Raw genomic sequence first — 15,912 nt, 5'->3', positions numbered from 1 at the left:
CTGAAGCCTGGATTTCTCACTTTCTGTCAGGGGGGCTGTTGATTAGTATCTCTTTGGTGGAAAAAAAAAACTTGTCCCCCGCACCCCCAGCCTTGAACTCACAGAGATCCACTTGCCTCTGTCTCATGAATGCTGGGATTAAAGGTATGTACCACCACCACCTGGCTCTTTTTTCCTTGTTTGCTTTTAAGAAACTGAAACCTAGACTCAGTTGTAAAATGGGGGAAGTGTAGTATAGCATGAATAATAAAAACCCAGAGACAGATATTGGGGTTCAAGTTGAAGATCAGAAAAATAAAACAACCAGCCATTAGAGAAGTCCTATCTCTGCCTAGGCTGGGTGATTGCAGACTGAGGCCTGAGCATCTGTCTCCTCCCATTTTATGTTTCCCTTTAGTGCTGGGATTAAAAAGGTGTGTGATATCACTGCCTGGCCTCTAGTAGCTTAGTTTTACCGTCTGAAATTCAGGTAAGCTTTATTTATTAAAGCATAAATAAAATGTCACTATTGTTTAGACTATGTGAGGTAGTTTGAATGTAATTGTCCCCCATAAGCTCATATTGAGTGGCACTGTTAGGAGGTGTGGCCTTGGTAGAGGAAGTGCGCCATTGTGGGGGTGGGCTTTGAGGGCTCATATATGCTTAAGATACTTCCCAGTGGGACACACTACTTCCTGTTGCCTTCTGATGAAGATGTAACCAGCACCACGTCCGTCTGCACACTGCTATGTTCCCTGTCATTACACTAATGGACTGAACCTCTGAACTGCAATTGAGCTACCTCAATTAAATGATGCAGTGGTCATGGTGTCTTTTCACAGCGATAGAAACCCTAACTAGGTCACATGGGTTTCCCAATTGGGATGATTTTTGGCTCCTCAAGAAATGCTTTATTATACAGCAACAACTTTGATGCAACATGTCTGTGAAGAGACAGGGATAAGGGAACTGTGATGGGTCTGGGATCATTCAGAGACACACCAGTCTGAACATGGATACATTTTAACAAAGAAGAGGCTTTTTTTCATATACTGGTATCAGCTCTACACCCCAGACTCCAGATTCTAGCTCTCAGCGCTCCACTACCTCAGTCAGGAGTTTATAAAAGCAAAGAACACAAAGTTACATTTTGTTCTCATGCACGTAGAAGATCTTCTCCTGCTAAACAAGCAGTAAAAATTAACCCGAATTTTGCTCTATAGTTCTCTCTCTCTCTCTCTCTCTCTCTCTTTCTCTTTTTCTTTTTTGAGTCAGAGTTTATCTGTGTAGCCCTAGCTGTCCTGAAACTTGCCCTGTAGACCAGTCTTGCCTCGAACTCACAGAGATCCACCTGCCTCTGCCTTCCAAGTGCTGGGATTAAAGGCATGCACCACCACTGCCCATCTTGCTTTATATATCTCTTAAACACAGAAAATTTAAAACTTTTAGATATAAAGTTAGCTCTCAATATGTCATTAGCTATCACATCTCTCCTTTGAATTATATACCCTGAGTCAAATCCTTGACCTGTTCATAGTGGGTCTTAATCACCATCAGCTTAATAGCCCCTACTCAGGAATTGACATATCTGGTTAAGGTATTGATGATGCAGGGGCTGCTACAACCAGCAGGCACAGGAGAACTGAGGGCCCTGTGACAGCTGAGGGTAGTTATGAGCCAGGAAGAGCCTGAGACTGAGAACGGGGACAATTGGTTTTTGTTTTATTTTAGGGCCTTCTTTCTGCAATTTAACCCCCAGGGCACAGCCAAGTTATCTTTAATGGTTTCCAGAATGGTTGCTAATGAATCCACCAATTTTTTTTTTAGCTTGGCAATAAGTTTTTTTCTAATATAGACAGTTATTGGGTTATTTGGTGTCCTACGGTTTTGAAGTTAATGTCAGCCGTTACAGTACCAGTGGTACCAAGAGGGGTTCTTGTCGTTTCTAACTCTAAACTTATTCTAAGGGGTCTGAGGAAAGGAATTGCATGTTTTCCTTGAACATGGGGGCTTCAAGGGCCTGTGCTAATGCACACATGCGTTTTCTCCCTATTGGGTCATCATAAATATGCTTCCGGGGAATAGGGATACCAAGATACAGAATTTAAGGAATTGATTCATCTGCCAAACAGCAAACAAAGGTGCAACCTGTCAGCACACGCAAACCAAATGATTTCTTTTATTTTTGCAGTATTTAGATTATTTTATTAACCTTCCTATAGAGCATATTTTTAAAAATTGTTTCTATTGAGCTGTACGTTTTCTCCACTCCTCTCTTTCCCTCCCCTCTCCCCTTCTACCCTTTCCCGTGACCCCTACACTCCCAATTTACTCAGGAAATCTTGTCTTTTTCTCCTTCCTATGTAGATTCATGTATGTCTTTCTCAGAGTCCTCTTTGTTTTCTAGTTTCTCTGGGATTGGGTAGGCTGGGTTTTCTTTGCATTATGTCTAAAAGCCACTTATGAGTGAATACATATTATATTTGTCTTTTTTTGTATGGATTACCTCACACAGTATGGTTTTTCTAGACTCATCCATTTGCCTACAAATTTCAAGATTTCACTATTTTTTAAACCACTGTGTAGTACTCCGTTGTGTAAATGTATCACATATTCTTTATCCATTCTTTGGTAGAGGGACATTTAGGTTGTTTCCAGGTTCTGACTATTACAAATAATGCTACTATGAACACAGTTGAGCAAATGTCCTTGTGGTATGATTGTCTTTTGGGTATATACTCAACAGCAGTATTGCTGGGTCTTGAGGTAGTTTTTTTTCCTAATTTTCTAAGAAATCACCGTACTGATTTCCAAAGCAGCTGTACGAGTTTGCACTCCCACCAGCGATGCAGAAGTGTTCCCCTTACCCCACATCTTCTCCAGCATAAGTTGTCATCAATGTTTTTGATATTGGTCATTCTTACAGGTGTAAGATGGTATCTCAGAATTGTTTTGTTTTACATTTCTCTGATGACTAAGGGTGTTGAATATTTCCTTACATGTCTTTCAGACCTTTGAAGTTCATCCATTGAGAGTTCTCTGTTTAGGTCTGTACTCCATTTTTTTTTTATTGGATATGTGTTCTTTCGATGTCAAATTTTTTGAGTTCTTTGTATATTTCGGAGATCAGACCTCTGTCTGATGTGGGGTTGGTGAAGATCTTTTCCCATTCTGTAGTCTATTGTTTTGTCTTGTTGACCGTGTCCTTTTGCTTTACAGAAGCTTTTCAGTTTCAGGAGGTCTCATTTATTAATTGTTTCTCTCATGGTCTGTGCTACTGGGGTTATATTTAAGAAGTGGTCTCCTGTGCTAATGTGTTCAAGTGTACTTCTGACTTTCTCTTATGAGGTTCAGTGTGGTTGGTTTTATGTTGAGGTCTTTGACCCATTTGGACTTGAGTTTTGTGCATGGTGATAGATATGGATCTATTTTCATTCTTCTGTATGGTGATATACAGTTATGCCAGCACCATTTGTTGAATATGGTTTCTTTTTTCCATTTTATATTTTTTGCTTCTTTATTAAAAATCAGGTGTTTGTAAGTGTGTGGATTGATATCCGGGTCTTTGATTTGGTTCCATTGGTCCTCCTGTCTGTTTTTATGCCAATACCAGGCTGTTTTCAGTACTGTAAACTCTATAGTAGAGTTTGAAGTCTGGGATTGTGATGCCTCCAGAAGTTCTTTTGTTGTACAGGATTGTTTTGGCTATCCTGGGTTTTTTGTTTTTCCATATGAAGTTGAGTATCATTCGAGGTCTGAGAAGAATTTTGCTGGGATTTTGATAGGCATTGCATTGAATCTGTAGATTGCTTTTTGTAAGACTGTCATTTTTACTCTGTTAATTCTACCAACCCAAGAGCATGGGAGATCTTTCCATTTTCTGGTGTCTTCTTCAATTTCTTTCTTCAAAGTTTTAAAGTTCTTGTCATGCAGGTCTTTCATTTGTTTGGTTAGCATTACCCCAAGGTATTTTATGTTATTTGTGGCTATTGTAAAGGGTGATGTTTCTCTGATTTCTTTCTAGGCCTGTTTATCATCTGTGTAAAGGACAGCTACTGATTTTAAACCAAACAAATTCAACCAAGAGATTCACCTGCCTCTGCCTCCCAAGTGCTGGAATTAAAGGTGTGCACCTCTACTCCCTTTTCAAAGTCAACCTCGTTTTTATGATCTTTCCTCTCATCTGTTGTTGCTTTTTCCTCAGGACAGAATCACCACGCAAAAATCCACCCCAATCCAAAATATCTTGGAGACCCATGGACCCCCTGTTATTAAAAAGAAAAACAAAAACTTTTTTTTAAAAGAAGAGTCGAATCCAAGTTACACATACAGTGTGCTATAGTAAATTAATATTACCTATGTATAGATTTTCAACTATTAACCCTCTTGCTATAAGTTTTAAGTTAACTTTTTGTTACAGATTTTATATATCTTTAACCATACCCAATACACTTACAAATCTTGAGGTATAGAAAGTTTTCATAATAGGTCCTACAAATCTTGAGATAGGATTCATACTTTAGCAAAAGTTTTAGAGTTAAACTCAAACCAAAAAGAGCATGGGCTCTTTTGGGACTTGGCTACAAGATGACCAAAAAAAGAAGAAACAACGGTCGTGCCAAAAAGGGCCGCGGCCATGTGCAGCCAATTCGCTGCACTCACTGCGCCCGCTGCGTGCCTAAGGACAAGGCCATTAAGAAGTTCGTCATTCGGAACATCATAGAGGCCGCTGCTGTCAGGGACATATCCGAAGCAAGTGTCTTTGACGCTTATGTGCTCCCCAAACTCTATGTCAAGCTGCATTACGGTGTGAGCTGTGCTATTCAGAGCAAGGTAGTGAGGAATCGATCTCGGGAAGCTCGGAAGGACCGAACGCCCCCACCACGACTTAGACCTGCTGGTGCTGCCTCACGACCTCCACCAAAGCCCATGTAAAGTGGCTTCATAAAGATAGAAGAGAACACCTTGGAAAAATAAAATGGAACTTATACATTAAAAAAAAAAAAAAAGAGCATGGGACGAGTGGTAATAATCACCTTTGGGAATTAGTTTATCCTTTTGTCTTGTTTTCCCTTTTTTCTCTGTCTCATAGTCATGTGCCTGCTTGACATAGGACAGAGATTTTGCTGGAATCTTTTAAACAAGCATGCTTGGGTCTAGAGGTGGAGAAGCCATAACCCAATCCAGAGCCAGCTTTTCATTGATGTAGAACAGCATAAAACATCATTTTAATATTACCCATATCTAAAAGATAACCTGAGTCTTTATAAAATCGAATCCAGTGACCAGGGAGAGGGACTAGAGTAAGCTGAGAACAAAGAAGCCTTAGAGATAAGAAATTTGAGCCCCAGAGAGAGACAGAGGACACTGCAGGAGGGAACAGAGACACACTAGCTCGCAAGAAATGTGTGCACACTGCAGCTAGCCTATTCCTTTGCTCTCTCCCTCAGTTGCTCAGTCTGGCTCCGGGCTCCCACATCTGCAACAAACTTACAGACACACCAGAAAACACAGACCCATCAAATAGTAACTTAAAAAGTCAGAACATTCATACAGTTCGGGGGCAGGGAACACCAGACAAAAGCAAATTTGGTTGCTACCTTCATTAATAGACCCAACAGCCGATTTCCATCCCAGCTTTTTCAGCAAAAGCCAGTAGAGTCCTGGTGATCCCTCTGACTTTGGAATTAATGCTGCACCCAGCTTTTCCACTAGGACCACAAATGTGTCCATAGACAAAACAGGATACTTACCCACACCTCTAGAAGTTTTTCTGATGCCACTTTTCTCATAATCTAGGCATTGAGAACCTGACAGTGGCTCCCTCCAGATGCTGGGCCTGTCCAATTTCTTGGGTCCCAGTATGCCAGGAGCCTTCAGGGTCCCAAAGACAACAATAACAACAACAACAACAACAACAACAACAACAAAAGATTGACTTGGCTGAATGCCCAAATTCAAGACGAGTCCTCAGATGTTATGGGTCTGGGGTCATTCAGAGATACACCAGTCTGACCATGAATAAATTTTGACAAAAAGAGGCTTTTATTCATATACTGGTGTCTGGTTGACACAGGACTGGTGTACCAAATGCTTCCTCCAGTCACCTACAGTCAGGTGTTTATAAAGGCCAAGACCACAGCGTTATTCTGTTCTCCTGCAGCAGAAGTTCCTCTCCTGTAAAACAAGCTGGTTTACGGAAGTAGAAGCCACAGTAAAAAGTTAACCCGTAATAGCCCGTAACATTTGGAAGTCTAATTTTGCTCTATAGTTCTCTTAAGCACAGAGATTCTAAACGGTTAGACATAAAGTTAGGTATCAGCATAGTGTTAGTCATTGCAGGGACAAGCAAAAGGGCTCTGAGGTGAGGTTTTTCTGTACTTACTGTTTAGCATTTGAACACCTATCTGGACCATCACTCCCCTTGCAACTTTAATTTTTTAGACTGGGTTTTAGTGTAGCCCTACCTGGTCTTGAACTCACTATGTAGACTAAGGTGGCCTCAGATTTACAGAGATCCACCTGCCTCTGCCTCCCAAAGACTGATAAGATTAGAGACGCCCAGTTCCTATCTGACTTTTTGATGAGAAATTTTTTTTTGTTTGTTTGTTTTTCAAGACAGGGTTTCTCTGTGTAACCCTGGTTGTCCCGGAACTCGTCCGATAGATCAGGCTGGCTTCAAACTCAACTTCTGCCTCCTGAGTTGGCGTGTGCCACCACAACTGACTTTGAAGAGGAATTTTAGTACCTTGATGGATTCAAAAGCGTAGGGCAAGTCTAAATGACAATCCTCAGTTGGCTGGCTGGTTATCGCTGTGTCTTGGACCCACTGTCTCACTATCAGGCCCAGAGGATAAAGTAGAGGCATCTAAAACCCGTGTGGCCATTGTGATGGCCACATCTGGAATTTACTGAGACTCAAAATGGCTGGGTTCACTTGTGAAGGATTTTTGTTTAATCCTTTGATGTGGGAAGATCCACTTCTAACTCACATCTTTGAGGTGGGAAAATACACCTTTAGTTCAGAATTTTTGAGATGGGAAGACCCATCTCTAATCTGGGTCACACCTTCTGCTGGAAGTCTTTCTAAGGACGTGGAAGAGGGAAGCTCCCTCTTTTTGTCTGCTTGCTCTCACTTTGCTAGCAAATCCGCTCCTTCACTGACATTTGAGCCTCCTTCAGGATTCCAGAAAATACTGAAGACCAGCTGTGACATCCAGCCTCATGGACTAAATGACTGTGGGATTCTTAGACCTTTGTGTTATGGAGTTTGAGACCCCGGGAAAAGACCATAGAGTCAATCTAATTGTAATTAAAAGATTTATTGGCAGGACAATCTCTGAGCCAAATTTGAGATTGCTGGGAGAAGTGGGGGGCGGGGCAAGGGAAGGCCTTTTAAAGGGTAAAACCGTAAGAAGACCTACAATGTCAACACAAACAAGCAAAAACTGATGTGTTCTGCCAGGTGAAGTGACCCCAGATAATCTTTGGGTATCTGCCTAAGCAAGTTACAGAAGCCAAACAAGCAGTTAGTCATATCATGTCTGGGTGGGGGTAGGGAGCCAATGAGTCAGGGTACCTGGGAACTTACCTTCCTGGGACTAGACAAATGGCTAGTGGGTACCAAGATGGATGCCTATCATAAAAAATTTACCCATCACATTTATTCGTAGGCAGTCACTGTTGGGTTAGCTGGACTACAGCCTGTAATTATCATTCTAATAAACCCCCTTTCTGTATAAAAGAGAGAGTCATTCTATAACTTCTGTTGCTCTAGCAAACCCTGACTAATACAGCCATGACTCAAGAAATCTTTGAGTGTCTATTGAAAGTAGGCAAATGAGGTCACTTGTTTTTATCAGGGCCAACTCTCTGCATTAAAGATGAAGTCATTACTGAGAGAGGCCTGCTGTATAATATCTTAAAGACTATGTCTGTCTTATGCAATATGTTAAGAGCCAATGGCTTAGTTTTTCCTTCTGGGTCATCAGAGAAAGGTTATAGAGAGGAGGAATAGATAGGTAAGCCTTAGTACTTTTTGGTACTGTCTGTTCTTCCCGAGGCACAGGTCACTAGAGCAGTTAATGGCTGCTTTTCCAGGTTTCTTAGATTATGAAATCTCTTGATAGTTTTAGGGTAACAGTACCTTGTTAAAATCCACTAGCCACATGCTCACTGAGTGGCCTGTTTCTTCCTGTTTTAAGATAAGCTTATATCTACATTTGGAAAAGAGATTTCAGAGCTTTGCCTATAACATCAGAAAATTAAGTATTTCCGCTACTTAGCTATAGAACCTTCCTCTTCCCCCTTAAATGCTTAGGTTCTTGCATGGTATCTAGAAGTTGTGCTTTTGAGCTAGAACTCAGAGAGGCAGCCAGGCAGGCTTAACAGTGATGATCTCTTAAGTAACTGTATTGAGGAAGCGTATCCTATTTAGAATCTGTTCCCTCAACACAGCCTTGAATCACTGGGAAAAAACGTCTCAATTGAGTAATTGTCTTTATCAGATTGGTCTGTTGACAGTCTAGGAGGGATTATCCTTTTTTTAAAAAAGATTTATTTATTTTAATTTCATGTGTGTAAGCATTTTGCCTGCTTGTATATGCATGGGCACTACGTGCATGCCTTGCGTCCTCAGAGGCCAGAAGAGGCTTTGAATTCCTTGGAGCTGGTGCTGCAGATGATTATAAACCGTTATGTGGGTGCTGGGAACCAAACCTGGGCTCTCCAGAAGAGCAACAAGTCCTCTCAACTGCTGAGCCATCTCCAGCCCCTGCGAGGGTCTGAATTGATTGTCTTAATTTATGTAGGATAGCCTAGATTATGGAAGGTGGCATCATTTTGGGGGGCGGAATGTCTTGGGTTATGCAGGAAATACAGCTAAAGAGATGACAAATACCTCAGTGTGTAAAAGTGGTTGTCACCAAGGTGAAGAACTAGAGGGAGAGAGCCGGATCTCTGCAAGTTGTCTTCTGACTTCGCATGTGTGCAGGGGCACAAAGGTGCCCCCCTCAAGATAAATAAGTAAATTGCAATTTAAAACAAAAGCAAGAAACTAAGCATAAGTCAGTAGTGTTCCTCCATGGTTTGAGACTGTTACTAACCAGATAAACCCTTTTCTTTCCTAAGATGCTTTTGTCACAACAGGAAAGAAACTATAATAGAGAGAGTTAGTACTCAGGCATCTGCACTGGCCTGCCCTTGGGGTTCCGACAGGATAAAGTCCTCAGCTGTAGCCACTAAGAGCATTTCCTGTGCACAGCCACTACATTCCCTTTTAAAAGGGCCCTGCCCACCTACCATCTCTCTCTTCCTCTCTCTCTCTCTTTCTCTTTCTCGCTCTCTCTACTTCTCTGCCTTTCTGTCCTGTAGTGTCCCCACCCCCACCCCCGCGCCTCTCTCTGCCTCTTTTCTCATCTGCTGCTCCAGTCTCCAGAGGCCTGTCTCCCCCCTCCCCTTCCCTCTTTTTACGTTCCCTTTCTCATAATAAAAACCCCTCCATGTGAACTCTGTTGCATGGCATCTTTCTCTCGTGCGCCGCTTTTTTGAAATTACAACATTGGTTCCATGACAGGAAAAGCCTCTCCTGGTGCTTCGTCCTGTCGGCTGGCGGCAGTTTGAAGCATGCCAGAACCCTGGAACTCCAGATCACTGGGTCCCTTCATCAAACACCCGCATGATTGGAGGGCCCCTGACCCTTCCCTACCTCTGACTATTTCCCACCTGTGAGGACTTGTCCTTTGGCCTCGTTAAGCCCTGGTACCAGGCAACCATGATTCTCTCCAACTCAGAGCCCTCGGCCCCCACCCTTTGTATGACACTCACGCGATGGCCTGGGCCTTTGTGGTTTCTCTGGCCGCTTGAGCCCTTCAGACTTTGTCCTTGGGGCTCCCGTTCCTTGAATGGGGACTCTGTGGTGACTCGTGTCTTTCTTGCTGGATCCTCACTTGATAAAAAGCCATCAGATCTTGTTCTGCTTCACTCATGGGGAAAAAGCCTACCAAAAATCTGCTTCCTGACACTGTGTATCTTGGTATTTTATGGGACCTTTGTAACATTGTGTCAGCGACCTGATAGATGGAAGGAGGGATCACCCTTTCACCCTCTCACTCTTCCGCTTTCCCCCTCCCCCAATAAACCTCTTACATAACTCGGTTGCATATGGCATGTTTGCTCAGTGGCGGGGCTCACCAAAAGTAATCACTTCATGCTGGGACCCTACCCACCTGCTCCACCCTCAGCAGATTCACTTTCTTCCACCTGCAACAAATCTGCTTTCTTGTTCACGGGTGGCTTCGCCTTCCATTCAATATTGACAATTGGGTCTCTGGCAGGGCTACCTGCAGGGCTACCTGCCTCTGACCATTCCCTTGCATGGGAAGCTTCCTCTCCTTGCCTTCTTGTCTTTTTTCAAAGTCCTGGTACCAAGTGACAGTGTCTCTCTTGGGCCCAGAACCCTTGGCTCCTGTCTATTTGATGAATCTCTAAGCAGCCTGTGCCTGTCTCGAAATTGACCCTCTCTGAATTCCTGGGATGCCAGGAATTGCAGCCCCTTGGGTCTCACTTCTCTGTCTCACTCATGGGAGCTGTGTCACTGTTTATACCTCCTTGCTCCCACTGGGGTGTTTTTGGGGACCCACCGACCATTCCTAGTCAGCTTTTGTTGCAGGCTTACCAGCTGTTGGCCATAGAGTTGGAGGCACAAGATAATCAAACTTGTTTGGGTGATGCTGTGGTGATGGGAAAGGATCAGGAGCTTTAACTGGATCGACTTGGATCCACCTTGAACAGCATTTTGCCAGGTCCAGGTGATATCTGACAGTTCCACAGAGCCTGGACAGTGAAGTGAAACAGCCAGACACACCAGGATATGGCCAGCACCCCAGCCTTCCCAGGTCCCCCAAAGATGAATGATGCTCCCCCCAGGCTAGCAGGAAATAGTCCTGAGAACACGGTGTCCTCATCCCTGCCTCACCTGCTAACTCTTTCTAACTCCTCACCTTTTTATCACAAATAAGAAGGGTGGAATGTTAGTATTCAGGCATCTGCACTGGCCTGCCCTTGGGGTCCTGCCAGGATACATCCTCAGCTGAAGCACTAAGAGTACCTCCTGAGTACATTTACAACAGTTCCCTTTCAAAAGGGCCCTGCCCACCTCCCATCACTGACTCTCTCTGTCCCTTTTTCTCTCGCTCTCTGCTTCTGACACTCTCCCCACTCCCTGCCAGGAAGTAGACAGAAATCATCCATCTCAAATACAGAGGCTAACCTGATCTAATTTGATAGGATAAACGTCAAATGTGAAGTTAGCCCCAGAGACCTGAAGCCGGGACTAAATACCAGAGGAGGAACTGTTCTGCAGATGAAATGCCCGTCTCTATGTTGTATTACCTCAAAGCTTTTTACCCTAGTTCCTAGTGAGGCTGATAACACTGCCTGTGCTATTTATATACCCAAGAGGAAGAAAAGAAAGAGACAAAAGCAGCATAGCACGGGCTGAGCTACTCATTGTGCGTTTGAATTACCAACCAAGGCTAGGCAAGGTCTACCTGTCTCTTCTCCTGGGCAAGACGCCACTGTCCAGCTTTGGGCATCCCAGTAATTCTCATGGCTGTGTCCCTCTTCCAGGTTGGCTTAGGGTTTCTATTGCTGTGAAGAGACACCATGATTGTGGCAACTCTTGTAAAGGAGTTGTCCTGGCTGCACCATGACTTTGTCTGTACTGTGGCTGCCAACACATCCAAAGTGCAAATGAAATGACCTTGTGTTAGTCAGGGTACTTTATAGTAACAGAACTTAAAGAATGATTTCTCTCTCTCTCTCTCTCTCTCTCTCTCTCTCTCTCTCTCTCTCTATATATATATATATATATATATATATATATACATACATCCATATTTACATATGTACATATAATAGACACATACATACACATATATGGGATTTATTAGCATGACTTACAGGCTATATTATGACTTTCTCTGTACTATGTATATACATATATACTGTACTATATATATGATGTAGGAGAGTCTTATGTATTTCTGTTGCTTTCATTGGCTAATTAATAAAGAAACTGCTTGGCCTGATAGGTCAGAACATAGATGGGTGGAGTAGACAGAACAGAATGCTGGGAAGAAGGGAAGTGAGGTAGACACCATGACTCTCCTCTCTGAGACAGCCGCAGGTTAGAATCCTCCCGGTAAGCCACCACCTCGTGGTGCTACACAGATAATTAGAAATGGGTTAATCAAGATGTGAGAGTTAGCCAATAAGAGGCTGAAACTAATGGGCCAAGCAGTGTTTAAAAGAATACAGTTTCCATGTAATTATTTTGGATAAAGCTAGCTGGGAGCCAGGTGGTGGGACACAGCTCACCGCTCCTTTTACATATATACACACATATATTTACATATATGCATATAATAAACACATATACATGTATGGAATTTATTAGCATGACTTCTAGGCTGTGGTCCAGCTAATCCAACAGTGGCTGGCTGTGAATGGAAGATCCAAGAATCCGATAGTTGCTCAGTCCACAAGGCTAGGCTGGATGTTTCAGTTGGTCTTCAGTACATGTCAGAATCCCAAAGAAGTAGGCTCTAATGCCAGTGAAGGAATGGACTTGCTAGCAAGGCAGGGCGAAGTAGGCAGGTAGCAAAAGCTTCATTCTTCCATGTCCTTATATAGACTTGCAGCAGAAGACATGCCTAGATTAAAGATCTGGGTTTAAGGTATGTCTTCAAGATCCAGATTAAAGGTGAGTCTTTCCCCAGATCAAATGATCTGGACTAAAGGCAAGTTTCCTATCTCAAAGATGCAGATTAGATGTAGTCAGGTTGACAACCAAGAAAAGCCATTGCAGGTTGCTTCTCTGTTTGTGTAGGTTGTGAGCTGTGCAAATTAAAGGCATGTGCCACCACTGCTCAGCTAGAACAAACATTTTTTTTTAAGGTTACTTCTTTCTAAAGCTTTTTGGAGACAGGATCTCATTTTATGATTCTGATTGGCATGGAATTTACAGAGACCCACTTGCTTTTGCCTCCTAAATGCCGAGATTAAGGTTGTTTGCCACCACATCATGCAGCCTAAAACAGTTATTATTTTGTATCATTTCTTTTAAAAATAAAAAATATATTTTACATGTATGAGTGTTATGCCAGCATGTATGTTTGCACACTACATGTGTACAGTGCCAGTGGAGGCCAGAAGAGGACATCAGATCCCCTGGAATTGGAGTTACAGATGTTTGTGAGCTGCCACGTGGGTGCTGGGAATGAAATCTGGTTCATCTGCAAGGGCAGCCAGTGCTCTTAATTACTGAGCTGTCTCTCCAGCCCTACTTCAATTGTTTTCTACCAAGAGAACATTTTTGGTGCCCATTCCTTGCTACTGGATGCAAATTACTCTCTAGTCAATTAATGTGGTTAATTATGTGGTCGTCATGTGGTTAGTTTTATAAATACCATGTAGGCATTCAAGAAGAATGATGGTGTTCTCTTTTTATGGCTGCAAAATTCTACATCTTTTCAAGCAAACTAACGAAATTGTTCAAATAACCTATATTCCTTAAACATGCTTCATCTGCTTTCTTTGTTGTGAAACCATTTGTCAAGATTTTACTCCTAGAGAAATTATGAATTTGTTTTCTTGCTGTCAGTTTTGTTTTATATATCTTATCAATCCTTTAAAACATTAAATTGCATGTATTAATTATTTGTGTATGCATGCGTCACAGTGCAGGGAAATGTGTTCTCTCCTTCCCTGTGAGTCCTGGGGATCACACTCAGGTCCTCAGGCTACTCAGCAAGAGCCCTTACCTGCTGAGCCGTCTCACTGGTCCTATTTGACCTGCTCTTAAGAACAGCTAGTTTGTGCTGGGGAGACCGAGGCATTTTGATTTGATAGCAGTGGAAGGATGAAGAAAGTAAGAATGGTGTCTCCAGTGTGTCTGGGGGCAAAGTCTGAAGTCTTTTATCCCTTGACGAGACATCTTCGAAGAAAGATGAAGCAAAGTCATACGAATGTTTCTCCGAAGAACTGAAAGTGAAGACAAATGGGGCTGAGGTGCACACAGGTGGTGCACGGAGAGCTCCAGGTGTGTCTAGCCCTTGTTTGTCTCTTAGGGTCAGACAGACACCTGCTCCCCCCATGCATTTGCTACTTGACTGACTCTCAGGAGTTTCTGCAGAACGAAAAGCAGCCACCACAACCACACACTCCGAGATAAAAGTGCGTTCAAGGCCAGAACATTTGTTGTTATCAGAAAGACTGTTCTGGAATCTGGGATAGAACCAAAGTCAGAAACTTGTGGCCGAGAGGAACTAAAAGGTGGATTCAGTTCGTGGCTCTTCTATTTAAAAACTCAGAGATATGAAAAAAGAATTATCAAAATTCAATGACCAGGCATCATTCCACACAGAAAGTCGATAAGAGGTGCAGTAGATAATTCACTGGTGAGGATAGAGACAGTCTGCAGGACCTGCCCGGGTGCTCAGCATCACCTGCCGCTCTGGGATTACAAACGGAGAAAACAACGAGGGGGAAAGGGGCTGACAGGACAGGAGGTAGGACAGGGAGGAGAGAATGGGCAGAAAGCATCCACGTGTGTGAAGCAGTCGAAGCACAGTTTTAATTAATAAGAAGATACGTCCAGCTGAAGTTTTACAGGTAGAGATTTGTGACCCCTTAATGAATCTTTAAATAGATCCAGTGACATTGCCTAGGATTAAAAAAAATTGTAACAGGTGAAAACATTAGAATTTATCGTCCATGCTATTTGATGGAATATCAACTATGGTTATATATGTGATTGCAAGTGGAACTGGGTTATGTTATAAAATGTATTTCTTGACGTGAGCTACTGCCAAAATAGTTTGAAATTTACTACATCAAAGCTGACTCAATGCTCTCCAGAGTATTAATGAATGTTTGAGAAATAATTTATATTTTCATATAACAACTAAGAGATCAACTCTTAGGATTCATCCAAGTAAAATAAGAACTTGCCATGGGTGCACATGGCTGTAATCCTGGCATTCGTGGAGGATTTGTGGAGTTATGGAAGCCAAAGGATCTTGAATTCAAGACCAGGCTCAGCTACCTAGCAAGTTCCAGACCAGCCTGGGTAATATAAGAACCCGCTCCCTAAATCCCAAAACAACAAAAAATAGTAACAACAACAACAACAACAAAACTCCTTGCTATCTTCACATAATCTATAATCTAAGTATTTAGTGACTTCATTCAAAATCTTCTGAAAAAGACAGCAATTCAAGTGTTCCTCAGCTATGAGGGAGTGAATTGCTGTGTAGCTGAATAATTGAAGGCTACTTCACGCTCAAGGGCTGTTAACAGGCTGAAGATATAACTCAGTGATAGTGAACGCTAAGAACTCCCAACAGACATATCAGCATGGGAGAATCTCAAACACACTTTTCTAAGTGAAAAAGACCGGATTCCAAAGACATCCTGCTGTATGGCACCATTTATTTTCTGTGGTCTCCAGGGTGTGGGGTATTTACAAAAGGACAAAGGGGACTCTTCTGGGGTGATGACACTTTTGTATAATGCTTCTATTGGTGATAATACAACTGTGTGAAGTGCGGAAGGCTGCAGAACTCTGTATTGAGAGGGCGAGTCACTCAGTGTAAACGATACCTTAACAAAAGAGGGATAAAACCCAAGAAGATGGAGTCTTCTGTCTCATGCAAGCTCAGTCTTTGACACAGAAGCACATATATTCTGTTGAGAGATGCCAAGTCACACTCAGACAACAATACACCAATTCCACGTTTGCTTAGTTTATTTTGTAGTCCCCTCCCTGCCCCCGAACGCCTTCACCCCACACCGGATACATTTGTGGCTGTCGAGTGGGATTCCCAGGACTCTTCCCCGGGTAGCTGATGAGTTCTCCACCTGCTTTGCTAA

General features: G+C 42.7%; 1 pseudogene; it reads left to right on the top strand.

Annotated features, from left to right (window-relative positions):
• The first annotated feature begins 4,456 nt into the window (after positions 1 to 4,456).
• Positions 4,457 to 4,988, top strand: LOC125416789 (small ribosomal subunit protein eS26 pseudogene; annotated as a pseudogene).
• The last annotated feature ends 10,924 nt before the right edge of the window (positions 4,989 to 15,912 follow it).

Source organism: Myodes glareolus, chromosome 10 (genome assembly GCF_982192425.1).
Source record: "Myodes glareolus chromosome 10, mMyoGla1.1, whole genome shotgun sequence".
NCBI lineage: Eukaryota > Metazoa > Chordata > Mammalia > Rodentia > Cricetidae > Myodes > Myodes glareolus.
Note: the sequence above shows the minus strand (reverse complement) of the source record. Positions and strands in the feature narration are given on the sequence as shown.